The sequence below is a fragment of the Ranitomeya imitator genome, chromosome 7, assembly GCF_032444005.1.
Source record: "Ranitomeya imitator isolate aRanImi1 chromosome 7, aRanImi1.pri, whole genome shotgun sequence".
In the NCBI taxonomy this organism is placed as follows: Eukaryota; Metazoa; Chordata; class Amphibia; order Anura; family Dendrobatidae; genus Ranitomeya; species Ranitomeya imitator.
In genome coordinates this window covers 140,679,343-140,702,774 of record NC_091288.1, presented here as the reverse complement: position 1 = coordinate 140,702,774, position 23,432 = coordinate 140,679,343, and the positions used below count along the sequence as shown (strand labels likewise).

Sequence of the window (23,432 nt, the reverse complement as noted above, 5' to 3'; positions counted from 1 at the left end):
ATTCTGGTTCAATGACAAGGCCTTATGTTTTGAAATTCTATAATTGAATGATTCATCTTTTAGCACAGCTTCAATTTGGGACTTGTTTTTCTTCCAAGTTATGACACAGAATAGGCAGATTGAAGGAATGCCACGCAGGGCCAAAAGGAGGAAAAATTAGGAAAGATTGAAAAGTTGGAATTAAGACCCTGAGGACTGGTTCATTTCTTATGCAGAAGAAATTCTTAAAATCACAATTGCATTATTAGTAGAGACGTAGCCACAGAAAATTTGAGTTATACGTCATTGAAATTCTCATTTCTTAGATAGGAAGTTTGTTTCTGAGATGATGAAAACAAGGCACTGCTGAGATTTGAATTCAGGGTCTCCTGTTTACAAGACAGGCACTTTAGACAACTAAGCCACAGCGCTACGTACTTACCAAATGTATTAAAACCCTGAGCACTGGTTCATTTCTTATGCAGAAGAAACTCTAAATTTCACAATTGCACTATAACCATAGACGTAGCCATGGTAAGTTTGAGGTTGTACGTCAATGGATTTCCCATTTTTAAGATAGGAAGTTTGTTTCTGAGATGATGAAAACATGGCACTGCTGAGATTCGAACTCAGGATCTCCTGTTTACAAGACAGGCGCTTTAACCAACTATGCCACAGCGCCACAAAATTTCCAAGTGAAATGCAGGGAACACATAAGAACCAATCGAACATTTCAAGTGGTTAACTTAGCGAAACAACATTGAGTTGAGTTGTATTCCATGCACAGCAAAAACGTGGAACAGGATTTCATTTTCAGTCATGACAATTAAGAAAAAAAGTAAATTATGAATAGCATTCATTCAACGACATTGACAATTTGCAGTATGCAATAGATTCTGGTTCAATGACAAGGCCTTATGTTTTGAAATTCTATAATTGAATGATTCATCTTTTAGCACAGCTTCAATTTGGGACTTGTTTTTCTTCCAAGTTATGACACAGAATAGGCAGATTGAAGGAATGCCACGCAGGGCCAAAAGGAGGAAAAATTAGGAAAGATTGAAAAGTTGGAATTAAGACCCTGAGGACTGGTTCATTTCTTATGCAGAAGAAATTCTTAAAATCACAATTGCATTATTAGTAGAGACGTAGCCACAGAAAATTTGAGTTATACGTCATTGAAATTCTCATTTTTTAGATAGGAAGTTTGTTTCTGAGATGATGAAAACAAGGCACTGCTGAGATTTGAACTCAGGGTCTCCTGTTTACAAGACAGGCACTTTAGACAACTAAGCCACAGCGCTACGTACTTACCACATGTATTAAAACCCTAATCACTGGTTCATTTCTTATGCAGAAGAAACTCTAAATTTCACTATCAGTAGAGACGTAGCCATGGTAAGTTTGAGGTTGTACGTCAATGGAATTCCCATTTTTAAGATAGGAAGTTTGTTTCTGAAATGATGAAAACAAGGCACTGCTGAGATTCGAACTCAGGATCTCCTGTTTACAAGACAGGCGCTTTAACCAACTAAGCCACAGCGCCACAAAATTTCCACGTGAAATGCAGGGAACACATAAGAACCAATCGAACACTTCAAGTGGTTAACTTAGCGAAACAACATTGAGTTGAGTTGTATTCCATGCACAGCAAAAACGTGGAACAGGATTTCATTTCCAGTCATAACAATTAAGAAAAAAAGTAAATTATGAATAGCATTCATTCAACGACATTGACAATTTGCAGTATGCAATAGATTCTGGTTCAATGACAAGGCCTTATGTTTTGAAATTCTATAATTGAATGATCCATCTATTAGCACAGCTTCAATTTGGGACTTGTTTTTCTTCCAAGTTATGACACAGAATAGGCAGATTGAAGGAATGCCACGGCAGGGCCAAAAGGAGGAAAAATTAGGAAAGATTGAAAAGTTGGAATTAAGACCCTGAGGACTGGTTCATTTCTTATGCAGAAGAAATTCTTAAAATCACAATTGCATTATTAGTAGAGACGTAGCCTCAGAAAATTTGAGTTATACGTCATTGAAATTCCCATTTCTTAGATAGGAAGTTTGTTTCTGAGATGATGAAAACAAGGCACTGCTTAGATTTGAACTCAGGGTCTCCTGTTTACAAGACAGGCACTTTAGACAACTAAGCCACAGCGCTACGTACTTACCAAATGTATTAAAACCCTGAGCACTGGTTCATTTCTTATGCAGAAGAAACTCTAAATTTCACAATTGCACTATCACCATTGACGTAGCCATGGTAAGTTTGAGGTTGTACGTCAATGGAATTCCCATTTTTAAGATAGGAAGATTGTTTCTGAGATGATGAAAACAAGGCACTGCTGAGATTCGAACTCAGGATCTCCTGTTTACAAGACAGGCGCTTTAACCAACTAAGCCACGGCGCCACAAAATTTCCAAGTGAAATGCAGGGAACACATAAGAACCAATCGAACATTTCAAGTGGTTAACTTAGCGAAACAATATTGAGTTGAGTTGTATTCCATGCACAGCAAAAACGTGGAACAGGATTTCATTTCCAGTCATGACAATTAAGAAAAAAAGTAAATTTTGAATAGCATTCATTCAACGACATTGACAATTTGCAGTATGCAATAGATTCTGGTTCAATGACAAGGCCTTATGTTTTGAAATTCTATAATTGAATGATTCATCTTTTAGCACAGCTTCAATTTGGGACTTGTTTTTCTTCCAAGTTATGACACAGAATAGGCAGATTGAAGGAATGCCACAGCAGGGCCAAAAGGAGGAAAAATTAGGAAAGATTGAAAAGTTAGAATTAAGACCCTGAGGACTGGTTCATTTCTTATGCAGAAGAAATTCTTAAAATCACAATTGCATTCTTAGTAGAGACGTAGCCACAGAAAATTTGAGTTATACGTTATTGAAATTCCCATTTCTTAGATAGGAAGTTTGTTTCTGAGATGATGAAAACAAGGCACTGCTTAGATTTGAACTCAGGGTCTCCTGTTTACAAGACAGGCACTTTAGACAACTAAGCCACAGCGCTATGTACTTACCAAATGTATTAAAACTCTGAGCACTGGTTCATTTCTTATGCAGAAGAAACTCTAAATTTCACAATTGCACTATCACCATTGACGTAGCCATGGTAAGTTTGAGGTTGTACGTCAATGGAATTCCCATTTTTAAGATAGGAAGTTTGTTTCTGAGATGATGAAAACAAGGCACTGCTGAGATTCGAACTCAGGATCTCCTGTTTACAAGACAGGCGCTTTAACCAACTAAGCAACAGCGCCACAAAATTTCCAAGTGAAATGCAGGGAACACATAAGAATCAATCGAACATTGCAAGTGGTTAACTTAGCGAAACAACATTGAGTTGAGTTGTATTCCATGCACAGCAAAAACGTGGAACAGGATTTCATTTCCAGTCATGACAATTAAGAAAAAAAGTAAATTATGAATAGCATTCATTCAACGACATTGACAATTTGCAGTATGCAATAGATTCTGGTTCAATGACAAGGCCTTATGTTTTGAAATTCTATAATTGAATGATCCATCTTTTAGCACAGCTTCAATTTGGGACTTGTTTTTCTTCCAAGTTATGACACAGAATAGGCAGATTGAAGGAATGCCACAGCAGGGCCAAAAGGAGGAAAAATTAGGAAAGATTGAAAAGTTGGAATTAAAACCCTGAGGACTGGTTCATTTCTTATGCAGAAGAAATTCTTAAAATCACAATTGCATTATTAGTAGAGACGTAGCCACGGAAAATTTGAGTTATACGTCATTGAAATTCCCATTTCTTAGCTAGGAAGTTTGTTTCTGACATGAATGATGAAAACAAGACACTGCTGAGATTTGAACTCAGGGTCTCCTGTTTACAAGACAGGCACTTTAGACAACTAAGCCACAGCGCTACGTAGTTACCACATGTATTAAAACCCTGAGCACTGGTTCATTTCTTATGCAGAAGAAACTCTAAATTTCACAATTGCGCTATCACCATTGACGTAGCCATGGTAAGTTTGAGGTTGTACGTCAATGGAATTCCCATTTTTAAGATAGGAAGTTTGTTTCTGAGATGATGAAAACAAGGCACTGCTGAGATTCGAAACTCAGGATCTCATGTTTACAAGACAGGCGCTTTAACCAACTAAGCCACAGCGCCACAAAATTTCCACGTGAAATGCAGGGAACACATAAGAACCAATCGAACATTTCAAGTGGTTAACTTAGCGAAACAACATTGAGTCGAGTTGTATTCCATGCACAGCAAAAACGTGGAAGCACAGCTTCAATTTGGGACGTGTTTTTCTTCCAAGTTATGACACAGAATAGGCAGATTGAAGGAATGCCACAGCAGGGCCAAAAGGAGGAAAAATTAGGAAAGATTGAAAAGTTGGAATTAAAACCCTGAGGACTGGTTCATTTCTTATGCAGAAGAAATTCTTAAAATCAGAATTGCATTATTAGTAGAGACGTAGCCACAGAAAATTTGAGTTATACGTCATTGAAATTCCCATTTCTTAGATAGGAAGTTTGTTTCTGAGATGATGAAGACAAGGCACTGCTTAGATTTGAACTCAGGGTCTCCTGTTTACAAGACAGGCACTTTAGACAACTAAGCCACAGCGCTACGTACTTACCGAAAGTATTAAAACCCTGAGCACTGGTTCATTTCTTATGCAGAAGAAACTCTAAATTTCACAATTGCACTATCACCATTGACGTAGCCATGGTAAGTTTGAGGTTGTACGTCAATGGAATTCCCATTTTTAAGATAGGAAGTTTGTTTCTGAGATGATGAAAACAAGGCACTGCTGAGATTCGAACTCAGGATCTCCTGTTTACAAGACAGGCGCTTTAACCAACTAAGCCACAGCGCCACAAAATTTCCAAGTGAAATGCAGGGAACACATAAGAACCAATCGAACATTTCAAGTGGTTAACTTAGCGAAACAACATTGAGTTGAGTTGTATTCCATGCACAGCAAAAACGTGGAACAGGATTTCATTTCCAGTCATGACAATTAAGAAAAAAAGTAAATTTTGAATAGCATTCATTCAACGACATTGACAATTTGCAGTATGCAATAGATTCTGGTTCAATGACAAGGCCTTATGTTTTGAAATTCTATAATAGAATGATCCATCTTTTAGCACAGCTTCAATTTGGGACTTGTTTTTCTTCCAAGTTATGACACAGAATAGGCAGATTGAAGGAATGCCACAGCAGGGCCAAAAGGAGGAAAAATTAGGAAAGATTGAAAAGTTAGAATTAAGACCCTGAGGACTGGTTCATTTCTTATGCAGAAGAAATTCTTAAAATCACAATTGCATTCTTAGTAGAGACGTAGCCACAGAAAATTTGAGTTATACGTTATTGAAATTCCCATTTCTTAGATAGGAAGTTTGTTTCTGAGATGATGAAAACAAGGCACTGCTTAGATTTGAACTCAGGGTCTCCTGTTTACAAGACAGGCACTTTAGACAACTAAGCCACAGCGCTACGTACTTACCAAATGTATTAAAACTCTGAGCACTGGTTCATTTCTTATGCAGAAGAAACTCTAAATTTCACAATTGCACTATCACCATTGACGTAGCCATGGTAAGTTTGAGGTTGTACGTCAATGGAATTCCCATTTTTAAGATAGGAAGTTTGTTTCTGAGATGATGAAAACAAGGCACTGCTGAGATTCGAACTCAGGATCTCCTGTTTACAAGACAGGCGCTTTAACCAACTAAGCAACAGCGCCACAAAATTTCCAAGTGAAATGCAGGGAACACATAAGAATCAATCGAACATTGCAAGTGGTTAACTTAGCGAAACAACATTGAGTTGAGTTGTATTCCATGCACAGCAAAAACGTGGAACAGGATTTCATTTCCAGTCATGACAATTAAGAAAAAAAGTAAATTATGAATAGCATTCATTCAACGACATTGACAATTTGCAGTATGCAATAGATTCTGGTTCAATGACAAGGCCTTATGTTTTGAAATTCTATAATTGAATGATCCATCTTTTAGCACAGCTTCAATTTGGGACTTGTTTTTCTTCCAAGTTATGACACAGAATAGGCAGATTGAAGGAATGCCACAGCAGGGCCAAAAGGAGGAAAAATTAGGAAAGATTGAAAAGTTGGAATTAAAACCCTGAGGACTGGTTCATTTCTTATGCAGAAGAAATTCTTAAAATCACAATTGCATTATTAGTAGAGACGTAGCCACGGAAAATTTGAGTTATACGTCATTGAAATTCCCATTTCTTAGCTAGGAAGTTTGTTTCTGACATGAATGATGAAAACAAGGCACTGCTGAGATTTGAACTCAGGGTCTCCTGTTTACAAGACAGGCACTTTAGACAACTAAGCCACAGCGCTACGTACTTACCACATGTATTAAAACCCTGAGCACTGGTTCATTTCTTATGCAGAAGAAACTCTAAATTTCACAATTGCACTATCACCATTGACGTAGCCATGGTAAGTTTGAGGTTGTACGTCAATGGAATTCCCATTTATAAGATAGGAAGTTTGTTTCTGAGATGATGAAAACAAGGCACTGCTGAGATTCGAAACTCAGGATCTCATGTTTACAAGACAGGCGCTTTAACCAACTAAGCCACAGCGCCACAAAATTTCCACGTGAAATGCAGGGAACACATAAGAACCAATCGAACATTTCAAGTGGTTAACTTAGCGAAACAACATTGAGTCGAGTTGTATTCCATGCACAGCAAAAACGTGGAAGCACAGCTTCAATTTGGGACGTGTTTTTCTTCCAAGTTATGACACAGAATAGGCAGATTGAAGGAATGCCACAGCAGGGCCAAAAGGAGGAAAAATTAGGAAAGATTGAAAAGTTGGAATTAAAACCCTGAGGACTGGTTCATTTCTTATGCAGAAGAAATTCTTAAAATCAGAATTGCATTATTAGTAGAGACGTAGCCACAGAAAATTTGAGTTATACGTCATTGAAATTCCCATTTCTTAGCTAGGAAGTTTGTTTCTGACATGAATGATGAAAACAAGGCACTGCTGAGATTTGAACTCAGGGTCTCCTGTTTACAAGACAGGCACTTTAGACAACTAAGCCACAGCGCTACGTACTTACCACATGTATTAAAACCCTGAGCACTGGTTCATTTCTTATGCAGAAGAAACTCTAAATTTCACAATTGCGCTATCACCATTGACGTAGCCATGGTAAGTTTGAGGTTGTACGTCAATGGAATTCCCATTTTTAAGATAGGAAGTTTGTTTCTGAGATGATGAAAACAAGGCACTGCTGAGATTCGAAACTCAGGATCTCATGTTTACAAGACAGGCGCTTTAACCAACTAAGCCACAGCGCCACAAAATTTCCACGTGAAATGCAGGGAACACATAAGAACCAATCGAACATTTCAAGTGGTTAACTTAGCGAAACAACATTGAGTCGAGTTGTATTCCATGCACAGCAAAAACGTGGAAGCACAGCTTCAATTTGGGACGTGTTTTTCTTCCAAGTTATGACACAGAATAGGCAGATTGAAGGAATGCCACAGCAGGGCCAAAAGGAGGAAAAATTAGGAAAGATTGAAAAGTTGGAATAAAAACCCTGAGGACTGGTTCATTTCTTATGCAGAAGAAATTCTTAAAATCAGAATTGCATTATTAGTAGAGACGTAGCCACAGAAAATTTGAGTTATACGTCATTGAAATTCCCATTTCTTAGATAGGAAGTTTGTTTCTGAGATGATGAAGACAAGGCACTGCTTAGATTTGAACTCAGGGTCTCCTGTTTACAAGACAGGCACTTTAGACAACTAAGCCACAGCGCTACGTACTTACCGAAAGTATTAAAACCCTGAGCACTGGTTCATTTCTTATGCAGAAGAAACTCTAAATTTCACAATTGCACTATCACCATTGACGTAGCCATGGTAAGTTTGAGGTTGTACGTCAATGGAATTCCCATTTTTAAGATAGGAAGTTTGTTTCTGAGATGATGAAAACAAGGCACTGCTGAGATTCGAACTCAGGATCTCCTGTTTACAAGACAGGCGCTTTAACCAACTAAGCCACAGCGCCACAAAATTTCCAAGTGAAATGCAGGGAACACATAAGAACCAATCGAACATTTCAAGTGGTTAACTTAGCGAAACAACATTGAGTTGAGTTGTATTCCATGCACAGCAAAAACGTGGAACAGGATTTCATTTCCAGTCATGACAATTAAGAAAAAAAGTAAATTTTGAATAGCATTCATTCAACGACATTGACAATTTGCAGTATGCAATAGATTCTGGTTCAATGACAAGGCCTTATGTTTTGAAATTCTATAATAGAATGATCCATCTTTTAGCACAGCTTCAATTTGGGACTTGTTTTTCTTCCAAGTTATGACACAGAATAGGCAGATTGAAGGAATGCCACAGCAGGGCCAAAAGGAGGAAAAATTAGGAAAGATTGAAAAGTTAGAATTAAGACCCTGAGGACTGGTTCATTTCTTATGCAGAAGAAATTCTTAAAATCACAATTGCATTCTTAGTAGAGACGTAGCCACAGAAAATTTGAGTTATACGTTATTGAAATTCCCATTTCTTAGATAGGAAGTTTGTTTCTGAGATGATGAAAACAAGGCACTGCTTAGATTTGAACTCAGGGTCTCCTGTTTACAAGACAGGCACTTTAGACAACTAAGCCACAGCGCTACGTACTTACCAAATGTATTAAAACTCTGAGCACTGGTTCATTTCTTATGCAGAAGAAACTCTAAATTTCACAATTGCACTATCACCATTGACGTAGCCATGGTAAGTTTGAGGTTGTACGTCAATGGAATTCCCATTTTTAAGATAGGAAGTTTGTTTCTGAGATGATGAAAACAAGGCACTGCTGAGATTCGAACTCAGGATCTCATGTTTACAAGACAGGCGCTTTAACCAACTAAGCAACAGCGCCACAAAATTTCCAAGTGAAATGCAGGGAACACATAAGAATCAATCGAACATTGCAAGTGGTTAACTTAGCGAAACAACATTGAGTTGAGTTGTATTCCATGCACAGCAAAAACGTGGAACAGGATTTCATTTCCAGTCATGACAATTAAGAAAAAAAGTAAATTATGAATAGCATTCATTCAACGACATTGACAATTTGCAGTATGCAATAGATTCTGGTTCAATGACAAGGCCTTATGTTTTGAAATTCTATAATTGAATGATCCATCTTTTAGCACAGCTTCAATTTGGGACTTGTTTTTCTTCCAAGTTACGACACAGAATAGGCAGATTGAAGGAATGCCACAGCAGGGCCAAAAGGAGGAAAAATTAGGAAAGATTGAAAAGTTGGAATTAAAACCCTGAGGACTGGTTCATTTCTTATGCAGAAGAAATTCTTAAAATCACAATTGCATTACTAGTAGAGACGTAGCCACGGAAAATTTGAGTTATACGTCATTGAAATTCCCATTTCTTAGATAGGAAGTTTGTTTCTGAGATGAAAACAAGGTACTGCTGAGATTTGAACTCAGGGTCTCCTGTTTACAAGACAGGCACTTTAGACAACTAAGCCACAGCGCTACATACTTACCACATGTATTAAAACCCTGAGCACTGGTTCATTTCTTATGCAGAAGAAACTCTAAATTTCACAATTCAGTAGAGACGTAGCCATGGTAAATTTGAGGTTGTACGTCAATGGAATTCCCATTTTTCAGATAGGAAGTTTGTTTCTGAGATGATGAAAACAAGGTACTGCTGAGATTCGAACTCAGGATCTCCTGTTTACAAGACAGGCACTTTAACCAACTAAGCCACAGCGCCACAAAATTTCCACGTGAAATGCAGGGAACACTGTCATGATCCCAATGGCAGGGGATCACTAAAGGACAAGCACAGATACAAACAAGCTCTAGGGCGATGGAACCTGAGCTGACCGCGACCCTGAACCTAACACACAAATAAAAGTAGCCGGGGAACGTGCCTACGATGATCCTAGACGTCTCGCTCCAGCCGAAGATCTAACTTCCCCTATTAGAAGAAACACAGACCTCTCTTGCCTCCAGAGAAATCCCCCACAGAAATAGCAGCCCCCCACATATAATGACGGTGAAATGAGAGGAAAGCACATACGCAGTATGAAAACAGTTTCAGCAAAATGAGGCCCGCTAAAGCTAGATAGCAGAGGATACAAAAGTGAACTGCGCGGTCAGCGAAAAACCCTTCAAAAAACCATCCTGAAATTACTTGAACTCATGTGCCAACTCATGGTACATGAGGAGCAATTTCAGCCCACTAGAGCAACCAGCAGCAAGAATCACATATCTGCAGGCTGGACTAAAAACCAAATAAAGCAAAACACCAAAACAGGAAAATCCAAACTTAGCTTGACCAGAAGGTTCTAGGAGCAGGGAGCAGAGGTAACAAGACACACTGGATACATTGATAACCGGCGAGGAAATGCCAGCAAAGCCAGGTTAAATAGGAAACTCCCATATCCTGATGGAACAGGTGGAACCCAGAGACCAGGAAAGACAAGTCACCCAGTACCATCAGTAACCACCAGAGGGAGCCCAAAAACAGAACTCACAACAGTACCCCCCCCTTGAGGAGGGGTCACCGAACCCTCACGAGAACCACCAGGGCGACCAGGATGAGCCCTATGAAAAGCGCGAACCAAATCATCAGCATGAACATCCGAGGCAACAACCCAAGAATTATCCTCCTGACCATAACCCTTCCACTTGACCAAATACTGGAGTTTCCGTCTGGAAACACGAGAATCCAAGATCTTCTCCACAACATACTCCAATTCTCCCTCCACCAGCACTGGAGCAGGAGACTCAAGCGAAGGAACAACAGGTACCTCATACTTCCGCAACAACGACCGATGGAACACATTATGAATAGCAAACGATGCCGGGAGATCCAAACGAAACGACACAGGGTTAAGAATTTCCAAGATCCTATAGGGACCGATGAACCGAGGCTTGAACTTAGGAGAAGAGACCTTCATAGGAACAAAACGAGAAGACAACCACACCAAGTCCCCAACAAGAAGTCGAGGACCCACGCGGCGACGGCGATTAGCAAACTGCTGAGCCTTCTCCTGGGACAACTTCAAATTGTCCACCACATGACTCCAAATCCGATGCAACCTATCCACCACCATGTCCACTCCAGGACAATCAGAAGGTTCCACCTGACCAGAGGAAAAACGAGGATGAAACCCCGAATTACAAAAGAAAGGAGAAACCAAGGTAGCAGAACTAGCCCGATTATTAAGGGCAAACTCGGCCAGCGGCAAAAAGGTAACCCAGTCATCCTGATCAGCAGAAACAAAACACCTTAAATAAGTTTCCAAGGTCTGATTAGTTCGTTCCGTCTGGCCATTCGTCTGAGGATGGAATGCAGACGAAAAGGACAAATCAATGCCCATCTTAGCACAGAACGTCCGCCAAAATCTAGACACAAACTGGGATCCCCTGTCAGAAACGATGTTCTCAGGAATCCCATGCAAACGAACCACATTCTGAAAAAACAGAGGGACCAACTCAGAGGAGGAAGGCAACTTAGGCAAGGGTACCAGATGAACCATTTTAGAAAAGCGATCACACACAACTCAGATGACGGACATTTTTTGAGAGACAGGGAGATCCGAAATAAAGTCCATGGAAATGTGCGTCCAAGGCCTCTTCGGGATAGGCAAAGGTGACAACAATCCACTGGCCCGAGAACAGCAAGGCTTAGCCTGAGCACAAACCTCACAAGACTGCACAAAAGAACGCACATCCCTCGACAAGGAAGGCCACCAAAAAGACCTGGCCACCAAGTCTCTAGTACCAAATATTCCAGGATGACCTGCCAACGCAGAAGAATGGACCTCGGAGATGACTCTACTGGTCCAATTATCCGGAACAAACAGTCTCTCAGGCGGACAACGATCAGGTTTACCCGCCTGAAACTCCTGCAAAGCACGTCGCAAGTCTGGGGAGACAGCAGACAAAATCACCCCATCCCTAAGGATACCAGAGGGCTCAGAATTTCCAAGGGAGTCAGGCACAAAACTCCTAGAAAGAGCATCTGCCTTCACATTCTTTGAACCTGGCAGGTATGAAACCACAAAATTGAAACGAGAGAAAAACAGTGACCAACGAGCCTGTCTAGGATTCAGACGCCTGGCAGACTCAAGGTAAATCAAATTTTTGTGATCAGTCAAGACCACCACACGATGTCTAGCACCCTCTAGCCAATGACGCCACTCCTCAAATGCCCACTTCATGGCCAAAAGTTCCCGATTACCAACATCATAATTCCGCTCAGCCGGCGAAAACTTTCTAGAAAAAAAACGCGCATGGCTTCATCACTGAGCCATCGGAGCTTCTCTGTGACAAAACCGCCCCCGCTCCAATCTCGGAAGCATCAACCTCAACCTGAAAAGGGAGCGAAACATCTGGCTGACGCAACACAGGAGCAGAAGAAAACCGGCGCTTAAGTTCCTGAAAGGCCTCCACAGCCGCAGGAGACCAATTAGCAACATCAGCACCCTTCTTAGTCAAATCCGTCAAAGGCTTAACAACACTAGAAAAATTAGTTATAAAACGACGATAGAAATTAGCAAAGCCCAAGAACTTCTGTAGACTCTTAAGAGATGTAGGCTGCGTCCAGTCACAAATAGCCTGAACCTTGACGGGATCCATCTCAATAGTAGAAGGGGAAAAAATATACCCCAAGAAAGAAATCTTCTGGACTCCAAAGAGACACTTTGAGCCTTTTACAAACAAGGAATTGGCCCGCAGGACCTGAAACACCTTCCTGACCTGCTGAACATGAGACTCCCAGTCATCAGAAAAAACCAAAATATCATCCAAATACACAATCATAAATTTATCCAGATATTCACGGAAAATATCGTGCATAAAGGACTGGAAGACTGAAGGAGCATTAGAAAGTCCAAAAGGCATTACCAAATACTCAAAATGGCCCTCAGGCGTATTAAATGCGGTTTTCCACTCATCACCTTGCTTTATTCGTATAAGATTATACGCACCCCGAAGATCAATCTTAGTGAACCATTTAGCCCCCTTAATGCGAGCAAACAAATCAGTCAACAAAGGCAAAGGATACTGATATTTTACGGTAATCTTATTCAAAAGACGATAATCTATACAAGGCCTCAAGGAACCATCTTTTTTGGCCACGAAAAAAAAACCTGCTCCCAAAGGGGACAAAGATGGACGGATATGTCCCTTTTCCAAGGACTCCTTAACATAATCCCGCATAGCAGTATGCTCTGGCACTGACAGATTGAACAAACGACCTTTAGGAAATTTACTGCCTGGAATTAAATTTATATCACAATCGCAATCCCTGTGAGGAGGAAGCGAACTGAGCTTAGGCTCCTCAAAAACATCCCGATAGTCAGACAAAAACACAGGAATCTCAGAAGGAGTAGATGAAGCGATAGAAATCGGAGGTGCATCATCATGAACCCCCTGACAACCCCAGCTTAACACAGACATCGATTTCCAGTCAAGGACTGGATTATGAGTTTGTAACCATGGCAGACCAAGTACTAGAACATCATGCAAATTATACAGTACCAGGAAGCGAATCACCTCCTGATGAACGGGAGTCATACGCATGGTCACTTGTGTCCAGTACTGAGGTTTATTCATAGCCAAAGGTGTAGAGTCAATTCCCTTCAAAGGAATAGGGACTTCCAGAGGCTCCAGACTAAACCCACAGCGATTGGCAAATGACCAATCCATAAGACTCAGGGCAGCGCCTGAATCCACATAGGCATCGACGGAAATGGATGATAATGAACAAATCAGAGTCACAGACAGAATGAACTTAGACTGTAAAGTACTAATGGCAACAGACTTATCAACTTTTTTTGTGCGTTTAGAGCATGCTGATATAACATGAGCTGAATCACCACAATAAAAGCACAACCCTTTTTTCCGCCTATACTTTTGCCGTTCACTTCTGGACTGAATTCTATCACATTGCATTATCTCAGGTGACGGTTCAGACGACACCGCCAAATGATGCACAGGTTTGCGCTCCCGTAAACGCCGATCAATCTGAACAGCCATAGTCATAGACTCATTCAGACCAGCAGGCGCAGGGAACCCCACCATAACATCTTTAATGGCCTCAGAAAGGCCATCTCTGAACTTTGCAGCCAGAGTGCACTCATTCCACTGAGTAAGCACCGACCACTTCCAAAATTTTTGACAATAAATTTCTGCTTCATCTTGCCCCTGAGAGAGGGCCAACAAAGCTTTTTCAGCCTGAATCTCTTGGTTAGGTTCCTCATAGAGCAAACCCAATGCCAGAAAAAACGCATCCGCATTAAGCAACGCAGGGTCCCCTGGTGCCAATGCAAATGCCCAATCCTGAGGGTCACCCCGCAGGAAAGATATAATTATCTTGACTTGCTGAGCAGGGTCTCCAGAGGAGCGAGATTTCAAAGAAAGAAACAACTTGCAATTGTTCCTAAAATTCAGAAAACGAGATCTATCTCCAGAAAAAAACTCTGGGACAGGAATTCTAGGTTCAGACATAGGAGCATGTACAACAAAATCCTGTATATTTTGAACCTTAGTGGCAAGATTATTCAGGCTGGAAGCCAAACTCTGGACGTCCATGATAAACAGCTGGGATCAGAGCCATTCAAAGATTAAGAGGAGGAGGAAGTAACCAGGTTGCAATAAGGCTAGGCAGCAAACTCTGAGGGAAAGAGAAAGAAAAAAAAAAAAAAAAAAAACTTCCTCAGACTACTTATCCTCCTACTTCAGCCAATACAATTAACACTTTGTGGGCCGGTTATACTGTCATGATCCCAATGGCAGGGGATCACTAAAGGACAAGCACAGATACAAACAAGCTCTAGGGCGATGGAACCTGAGCTGACCGCGACCCTGAACCTAACACACAAATAAAAGTAGCCGGGGAACGTGCCTACGATGATCCTAGACGTCTCGCTCCAGCCGAAGATCTAACTTCCCCTATTAGAAGAAACACAGACCTCTCTTGCCTCCAGAGAAATCCCCCACAGAAATAGCAGCCCCCCACATATAATGACGGTGAAATGAGAGGAAAGCACATACGCAGTATGAAAACAGTTTCAGCAAAATGAGGCCCGCTAAAGCTAGATAGCAGAGGATACAAAAGTGAACTGCGCGGTCAGCGAAAAACCCTTCAAAAAACCATCCTGAAATTACTTGAACTCATGTGCCAACTCATGGTACATGAGGAGCAATTTCAGCCCACTAGAGCAACCAGCAGCAAGAATCACATATCTGCAGGCTGGACTAAAAACCAAATAAAGCAAAACACCAAAACAGGAAAATCCAAACTTAGCTTGACCAGAAGGTTCTAGGAGCAGGGAGCAGAGGTAACAAGACACACTGGATACATTGATAACCGGCGAGGAAATGCCAGCAAAGCCAGGTTAAATAGGAAACTCCCATATCCTGATGGAACAGGTGGAACCCAGAGACCAGGAAAGACAAGTCACCCAGTACCATCAGTAACCACCAGAGGGAGCCCAAAAACAGAACTCACAACAGAACACATAAGAACCAATCGAACATTTCAAGTGGTTAACTTAGCGAAACAACATTGAGTTGAGTTGTATTCCATGCACAGCAAAAACGTGGAACAGGATTTCATTTCCAGTCATAACAATTAAGAAAAAAAGTAAATTATGAATAGCATTCATTCAACGACATTGACAATTTGCAGTATGCAATAGATTCTGGTTCAATGACAAGGCCTTTTGTTTTGAAATTCTATAATTGAATGATCCATCTTTTAGCACAGCTTCAATTTGGGACTTGTTTTTCTTCCAAGTTATGACACAGAATAGGCAGATTGAAGGAATGCCACGGCAGGGCCAAAAGGAGGAAAAATTAGGAAAGATTGAAAAGTTGGAATTAAGACCCTGAGGACTGGTTCATTTCTTATGCAGAAGAAATTCTTAAAATCACAATTGCATTATTAGTAGAGACGTAGCCACGGAAAATTTGAGTTATACGTCATTGAAATTCCCATTTCTTAGCTGTGAAGTTTGTTTCTGACATGAATGATGAAAACAAGGCACTGCTGAGATTTGAACTCAGGGTCTCCTGTTTACAAGACAGGCACTTTAGACAACTAAGCCACAGCGCTACGTACTTACCACATGTATTAAAACCCTGAGCACTGGTTCATTTCTTATGCAGAAGAAACTCTAAATTTCACAATTGCACTATCAGTAGAGACGTAGCCATGGTAAGTTTGAGGTTGTACGTCAATGGAATTCCCATTTTTAAGATAGGAAGTTTGTTTCTGAGATGATGAAAACAAGGTACTGCTGAGATTCGAACTCAGGATCTCCTGTTTACAAGACAGGCGCTTTAACCAACTAAGCCACAGCGCCACAAAATTTCCACGTGAAATGCAGGGAACACATAAGAACCAATCGAACATTTCAAGTGGTTAACTTAGCAAAACAACATTGAGTTGAGTTGTATTCCATGCACAGCAAAAACGTGGAACAGGATTTCATTTCCAGTCATGACAATTAAGAAAAAAAGTAAATTATGAATAGCATTCATTCAACGACATTGACAATTTGCAGTATGCAATAGATTCTGGTTCAATGACAAGGCCTTATGTTTTGAAATTCTACAATTGAATGATTCATCTTTTAGCACAGCTTCAATTTGGGACTTGTTTTTCTTCCAAGTTATGACACAGAATAGGCAGATTGAAGGAATGCCACGGCAGGGCCAAAAGGAGGAAAAATTAGGAAAGATTGAAAAGTTGGAATTAAGACCCTGAGGACTGGTTCATTTCTTATGCAGAAGAAATTCTTAAAATCACAATTGCATTATTATTAGAGACGTAGCCACAGAAAATTTGAGTTATACGTCATTGAAATTCTCATTTCTTAGATAGGAAATTTGTTTCTGAGATGATGAAAACAAGGCACTGCTGAGATTTGAACTCAGGGTCTCCTGTTTACAAGACAGGCACTTTAGACAACTAAGCCACAGCGCTACGTACTTACCACATGTATTAAAACCCTAATCACTGGTTCATTTCTTATGCAGAAGAAACTCTAAATTTCACTATCAGTAGAGACGTAGCCATGGTAAGTTTGAGGTTGTACGTCAATGGAATTCCCATTTTTAAGATAGGAAGTTTGTTTCTGAGATGATGAAAACAAGGCACTGCTGAGATTTGAACTCAGGATCTCCTGTTTACAAGACAGGCGCTTTAGCCAACTAAGCCACAGCGCCACAAGCTTTCCTCGTGAAACGCAGGGAACACATAAGAACCAATCGAACATTTCAAGTGGTTAACTTAGCGAAACAACATTGAGTTGAGTTGTATTCCATGCACAGCAAAAACGTGGAACAGGATTTCATTTCCAGTCATAACAATTAAGAAAAAAAGTAAATTATGAATAGCATTCATTCAACGACATTGACAATTTGCAGTATGCAATAGATTCTGGTTCAATGACAAGGCCTTTTGTTTTGAAATTCTATAATTGAATGATCCATCTTTTAGCACAGCTTCAATTTGGGACTTGTTTTTCTTCCAAGTTATGACACAGAATAGGCAGATTGAAGGAATGCCACGGCAGGGCCAAAATGAGGAAAAATTAGGAAAGATTGAAAAGTTGGAATTAAGACCCTGAGGACTGGTTCATTTCTTATGCAGAAGAAATTCTTAAAATCACAATTGCATTATTAGTAGAGACGTAGCCACGGAAAATTTGAGTTATACGTCATTGAAATTCCCATTTCTTAGCTATGAAGTTTGTTTCTGACATGAATGATGAAAACAAGGCACTGCTGAGATTTGAACTCAGGGTCTCCTGTTTACAAGACAGGTACTTTAGACAACTAAGCCACAGCGCTACGTACTTACCACATGTATTAAAACCCTGAGCACTGGTTCATTTCTTATGCAGAAGAAACTCTAAATTTCACTATCAGTCGAGACTTAGCCATGGTAAGTTTGAGGTTGTACGTCAATGGAATTCCCATTTTTAAGATAGGAAGTTTGTTTCTGAGATGATGAAAACAAGGCACTGCTGAGATTTGAACTCAGGATCTCCTGTTTACAAGACAGGCGCTTTAACCAACTAAGCCACAGCGCCACAAGCGCTTGTGGCGCTGTGGCTTAGTTGGTTAAAGCGCCTGTCTAGTAAACAGGAGATCCTGAGTTCGAACCTCAGCAGTGCCTTGTTTTCATCATCTCAAAAAGAAACTTCCTATCTTAAAAATGGGAATTTCACTTGTATGAAACCTCAAATTTACCTTGGCTACGTCTTTACTCATAGTGCAATTGTGAGATGAAGAATGTCTTCTGTATATGGGCCAAAAAGGAAGAAAGATGGCATCAAGCATGACCACTTAAAATCAGTGGATTTTATTTTGAAATTCCTCCTCTTTATGCATCTGACTCGCTAAGCAGGCTTTCCAAAGTATCACACCTTTTTGTCCTTTGGCTTAGTTGGTCTAAGCGCCTGTTTAGTAAACAGAAAATCTTGATTTCGAACGTCAGCAGTGGTTTTCTTTCTTCATCTAAGTTTGGGTCATTTTAGCCAAAAAAAAGTGGACTTTTGTTCTTGTATGACATTAAACAAGTCTTTACCACAGTCATAACATAGTGCAGTTGAGAGAAAAAAAATCTCTGCTGTCGAAACGCTTAAAAAGGAATTAGACGATATAACTTTCTTTAGAGAATAAAGGATGGCATCAAGCATTTCAAAATAAAACCAGTGGAATTACACTTCTAACTCTGCAAAGTTTGATAGCAGCTTTCTTAAAAAGGAAGATAAACTTTCAAGCTTGACGTATCCACAGCTTTGGCTAGAAATGAAAACAAAACAATACAACATGAAACAAGCAGATTAAACCGACGAGGATGGGATTCAAACCCATGCATGCAGAGCACAATGGATTAGCAGTCCATCGCCTTAACCACTCAGCCACCTCGTCTACATGGCGCACATGCGCTAAGGAGAAAAGATGTAATGATTATTTTTACGGGTCAGTGTGTTTTCGTTGAAGATATTACAGTGTCTATTCTTTACAGTTAGATTGGGGCAAACTCTTTTGGCCCTGCTGTGGCATTCCTTCAATCTGCCTATTCTGTGTCATAACTTGGAAGAAAAACAAGTACCAAATTGAAGCTGTGCTAGAAGATGGATCATTCAATTATGGAACTTCAAAACCCAAGGCCTTGTCATCGATCCAGATTCTATTGCATTTTGCAAATTGTCAATGTCGTTGAATGAATGCTATTCATAATTTACTTGGTTTCTTAATTGTCATGACTGAGAATGAAATCCTGTTCCACGTTTCTGTGTGCACGGAATGAAACTCAACTCAATGTTGTCTTGTTAAGTTAACCACTTGAAAGGTTTGATCGGTGCTTACATCTTCCCTAGATTTCATAGGCTTTCCAGCTTGTGGTGCTGTGGCTTAGTTGGTTAAAGCGCCTGTCTAGTAAACAGGACATCCTGAGTTCGAATCTCAGCAGTGCCTTGTTTTCATCATCTCAAAAAGAAACTTCCTATCTTAAAAATGGGAATTTCACTTGCATGAAACCTCAAATTTACCTTGGCTACGTCTTTACTGATAGTGCAATTGTGAGATGAAGAATGTCTTCTGTATAAGGGCCAAAAAGGAAGAAAGATGGCATCAAGCATGACAACTTAAAACCAGTGGATTTTATTTTGAAATTCCTCCACTTTATGCATCTGACTCGCTAAGCAGGCTTTCCAAAGTATCACACCTTTTTGTCCTTTGGCTTAGTTGGTCTAAGCGCCTGTTTAGTAAAGAGAAAATCTTGATTTCGAACGTCAGCAGTGGTTTTCTTTCTTCATCTCAGTTTGGGTCATTTTAGCCAAAAAAAAGTGGACTTTTGTTCTTGTATGACATTAAACAAGTCTTTACCACAGTCATAACATAGTGCAGTTGAGAGAAAAAATATCTCTGCTGTCGAAACGCTTAAAAAGGAATTAGATGATATAACTTTCTTTAGAGAATAAAGGATGGCATCAAGCATTTCAAAATAAAACCAGTGGAATTACACTTCTAACTCTGCAAAGTTTGATAGCAGCTTTCTTAAAAAGGAAGATAAACTTTCAAGCTTGACGTATCTACCGCTTTGGCTAGAAATGAAAACAAAACAACCCATGCATGCAGAGCACAATGGATTAGCAGTCCATCGCCTTAACCACTCGGCCACCTCGTCTACATGGTGCACATGCGCTAAGGAGAAAAGATGTAATGATTATTTTTACGGGTCAGTGTGTTTTCGTTGAAGATATTACAGTGTCTATTCTTTACAGTTAGATTGGGGCAAACTCTTTTGGCCCTGCTGTGGCATTCCTTCAATCTGCCTATTCTGTGTCATAACTTGGAAGAAAAACAAGTACCAAATTGAAGCTGTGCTAGAAGATGGATCATTCAATTATGGAACTTCAAAACCCAAGGCCTTGTCATCGATCCAGATTCTATTGCATTTTGCAAATTGTCAATGTCGTTGAATGAATGCTATTCATAATTTACTTGGTTTCTTAATTGTCATGACTGAGAATGAAATCCTGTTCCACGTTTCTGTGTGCACGGAATGAAACTCAACTCAATGTTGTCTTGTTAAGTTAACCACTTGAAAGGTTTGATCGGTGCTTACATCTTCCCTAGATTTCATAGGCTTTCCAGCTTGTGGTGCTGTGGCTTAGTTGGTTAAAGCGCCTGTCTAGTAAACAGGAGATCCTGAGTTCGAATCTCAGCAGTGCCTTGTTTTCATCATCTCAAAAAGAAACTTCCTATCTTAAAAATGGGAATTTCACTTGCATGAAACCTCAAATTTACCTTGGCTACGTCTTTACTGATAGTGCAATTGTGAGATGAAGAATGTCTTCTGTATAAGGGCCAAAAAGGAAGAAAGATGGCATCAAGCATGACAACTTAAAACCAGTGGATTTTATTTTGAAATTCCTCCTCTTTATGCATCTGACTCGCTAAGCAGGCTTTCTAAAGTATCACACCTTTTTGTCCTTTGGCTTAGTTGGTCTAAGTGCCTGTTTAGTAAACAGAAAATCTTGATTTCGAACGTCAGCAGTGGTTTTCTTTCTTCATGTCAGTTTGGGTCATTTTAGCCAAAAAAAAGTGGACTTTTGTTCTTGTATGACATTAAACAAGTCTTTACCACAGTCATAACATAGTGCAGTTGAGAGAAAAAAAATCTCTGCTGTCGAAACGCTTAAAAAGGAATTAGACGATATAACTTTCTTTAGAGAATAAAGGATGGCATCAAGCTTTTCAAAATAAAACCAGTGGAATTACACTTCTACCTCTGCAAAGTTTGATAGCAGCTTTCTTAAAAAGGAAGATAAACTTTCAAACTTGACGTATCTACCGCTTTGGCTAGAAATGAAAACAAAACAATACAACATGAAACAAGCAGATTAAACCGACGAGGATGGGATTCAAACCCATGCATGCAGAGCACAATGGATTAGCAGTCCATCGCCTTAACCACTCGGCCACCTCGTCTACATGGTGCACATGCGCTAAGGAGAAAAGATGTAATGATTATTTTTACGGGTCAGTGTGTTTTCGTTGAAGATATTACAGTGTCTATTCTTTACAGTTAGATTGGGGCAAACTCTTTTGGCCCTGCTGTGGCATTCCTTCAATCTGCCTATTCTGTGTCATAACTTGGAAGAAAAACAAGTACCAAATTGAAGCTGTGCTAGAAGATGGATCATTCAATTATGGAACTTCAAAACCCAAGGCCTTGTCATCGATCCAGATTCTATTGCATTTTGCAAATTGTCAATGTCGTTGAATGAATGCTATTCATAATTTACTTGGTTTCTTAATTGTCATGACTGAGAATGAAATCCTGTTCCACGTTTCTGTGTGCACGGAATGAAACTCAACTCAATGTTGTCTTGTTAAGTTAACCACTTGAAAGGTTTGATCGGTGCTTACATCTTCCCTAGATTTCATAGGCTTTCCAGCTTGTGGTGCTGTGGCTTAGTTGGTTAAAGCGCCTGTCTAGTAAACAGGAGATCCTGAGTTCGAATCTCAGCAGTGCCTTGTTTTCATCATCTCAAAAAGAAACTTCCTATCTTAAAAATGGGAATTTCACTTGCATGAAACCTCAAATTTACCTTGGCTACGTCTTTACTGATAGTGCAATTGTGAGATGAAGAATGTCTTCTGTATAAGGGCCAAAAAGGAAGAAAGATGGCATCAAGCATGACAACTTAAAACCAGTGGATTTTATTTTGAAATTCCTCCTCTTTATGCATCTGACTCGCTAAGCAGGCTTTCTAAAGTATCACACCTTTTTGTCCTTTGGCTTAGTTGGTCTAAGTGCCTGTTTAGTAAACAGAAAATCTTGATTTCGAACGTCAGCAGTGGTTTTCTTTCTTCATGTCAGTTTGGGTCATTTTAGCCAAAAAAAAGTGGACTTTTGTTCTTGTATGACATTAAACAAGTCTTTACCACAGTCATAACATAGTGCAGTTGAGAGAAAAAAAATCTCTGCTGTCGAAACGCTTAAAAAGGAATTAGACGATATAACTTTCTTTAGAGAATAAAGGATGGCATCAAGCATTTCAAAATAAAACCAGTGGAATTACACTTCTACCTCTGCAAAGTTTGATAGCAGCTTTCTTAAAAAGGAAGATAAACTTTCAAACTTGACGTATCTACCGCTTTGGCTAGAAATGAAAACAAAACAATACAACATGAAACAAGCAGATTAAACCGACGAGGATGGGATTCAAACCCATGCATGCAGAGCACAATGGATTAGCAGTCCATCGCCTTAACCACTCGGCCACCTCGTCTACATGGCGCACATGCGCTAAGGAGAAAAGATGTAATGATTATTTTTACGGGTCAGTGTGTTTTCGTTGAAGATATTACAGTGTCTATTCTTTACAGTTAGATTGGGGCAAACTCTTTTGGCCCTGCTGTGGCATTCCTTCAATCTGCCTATTCTGTGTCATAACTTGGAAGAAAAACAAGTACCAAATTGAAGCTGTGCTAGAAGATGGATCATTCAATTATGGAACTTCAAAACCCAAGGCCTTGTCATCGATCCAGATTCTATTGCATTTTGCAAATTGTCAATGTCGTTGAATGAATGCTATTCATAATTTACTTGGTTTCTTAATTGTCATGACTGAGAATGAAATCCTGTTCCACGTTTCTGTGTGCACGGAATGAAACTCAACTCAATGTTGTCTTGTTAAGTTAACCACTTGAAAGGTTTGATCGGTGCTTACATCTTCCCTAGATTTCATAGGCTTTCCAGCTTGTGGTGCTGTGGCTTAGTTGGTTAAAGCGCCTGTCTAGTAAACAGGAGATCCTGAGTTCGAATCTCAGCAGTGCCTTGTTTTCATCATCTCAAAAAGAAACTTC

At 39.9% G+C, this 23,432-nt stretch overlaps 8 non-coding genes across 8 annotated transcripts; 4 read left to right on the top strand and 4 right to left on the bottom strand.

Annotated features, from left to right (window-relative positions):
* Positions 1-1,451: 1,451 nt before the first annotated feature.
* TRNAT-UGU (transfer RNA threonine (anticodon UGU)) lies at positions 1,452-1,525 on the bottom strand. The gene has a single exon. It is a non-coding gene; the product is annotated as a tRNA-Thr (tRNA).
* A 3,268-nt stretch (positions 1,526-4,793) lies between these two features.
* Positions 4,794-4,867, bottom strand: TRNAT-UGU (transfer RNA threonine (anticodon UGU)). Its single transcript has one exon. It is a non-coding gene; the product is annotated as a tRNA-Thr (tRNA).
* Positions 4,868-7,985: 3,118 nt separating this feature from the next.
* TRNAT-UGU (transfer RNA threonine (anticodon UGU)) lies at positions 7,986-8,059 on the bottom strand. The gene has a single exon. It is a non-coding gene; the product is annotated as a tRNA-Thr (tRNA).
* Positions 8,060-18,062: 10,003 nt separating this feature from the next.
* TRNAT-UGU (transfer RNA threonine (anticodon UGU)) lies at positions 18,063-18,136 on the bottom strand. The gene has a single exon. It is a non-coding gene; the product is annotated as a tRNA-Thr (tRNA).
* Positions 18,137-18,148: 12 nt separating this feature from the next.
* TRNAT-AGU (transfer RNA threonine (anticodon AGU)) lies at positions 18,149-18,222 on the top strand. The gene has a single exon. It is a non-coding gene; the product is annotated as a tRNA-Thr (tRNA).
* A 2,494-nt stretch (positions 18,223-20,716) lies between these two features.
* TRNAT-AGU (transfer RNA threonine (anticodon AGU)) lies at positions 20,717-20,790 on the top strand. The gene has a single exon. It is a non-coding gene; the product is annotated as a tRNA-Thr (tRNA).
* Positions 20,791-22,023: 1,233 nt separating this feature from the next.
* Positions 22,024-22,097, top strand: TRNAT-AGU (transfer RNA threonine (anticodon AGU)). Its single transcript has one exon. It is a non-coding gene; the product is annotated as a tRNA-Thr (tRNA).
* Positions 22,098-23,330: 1,233 nt separating this feature from the next.
* TRNAT-AGU (transfer RNA threonine (anticodon AGU)) lies at positions 23,331-23,404 on the top strand. The gene has a single exon. It is a non-coding gene; the product is annotated as a tRNA-Thr (tRNA).
* The last annotated feature ends 28 nt before the right edge of the window (positions 23,405-23,432 follow it).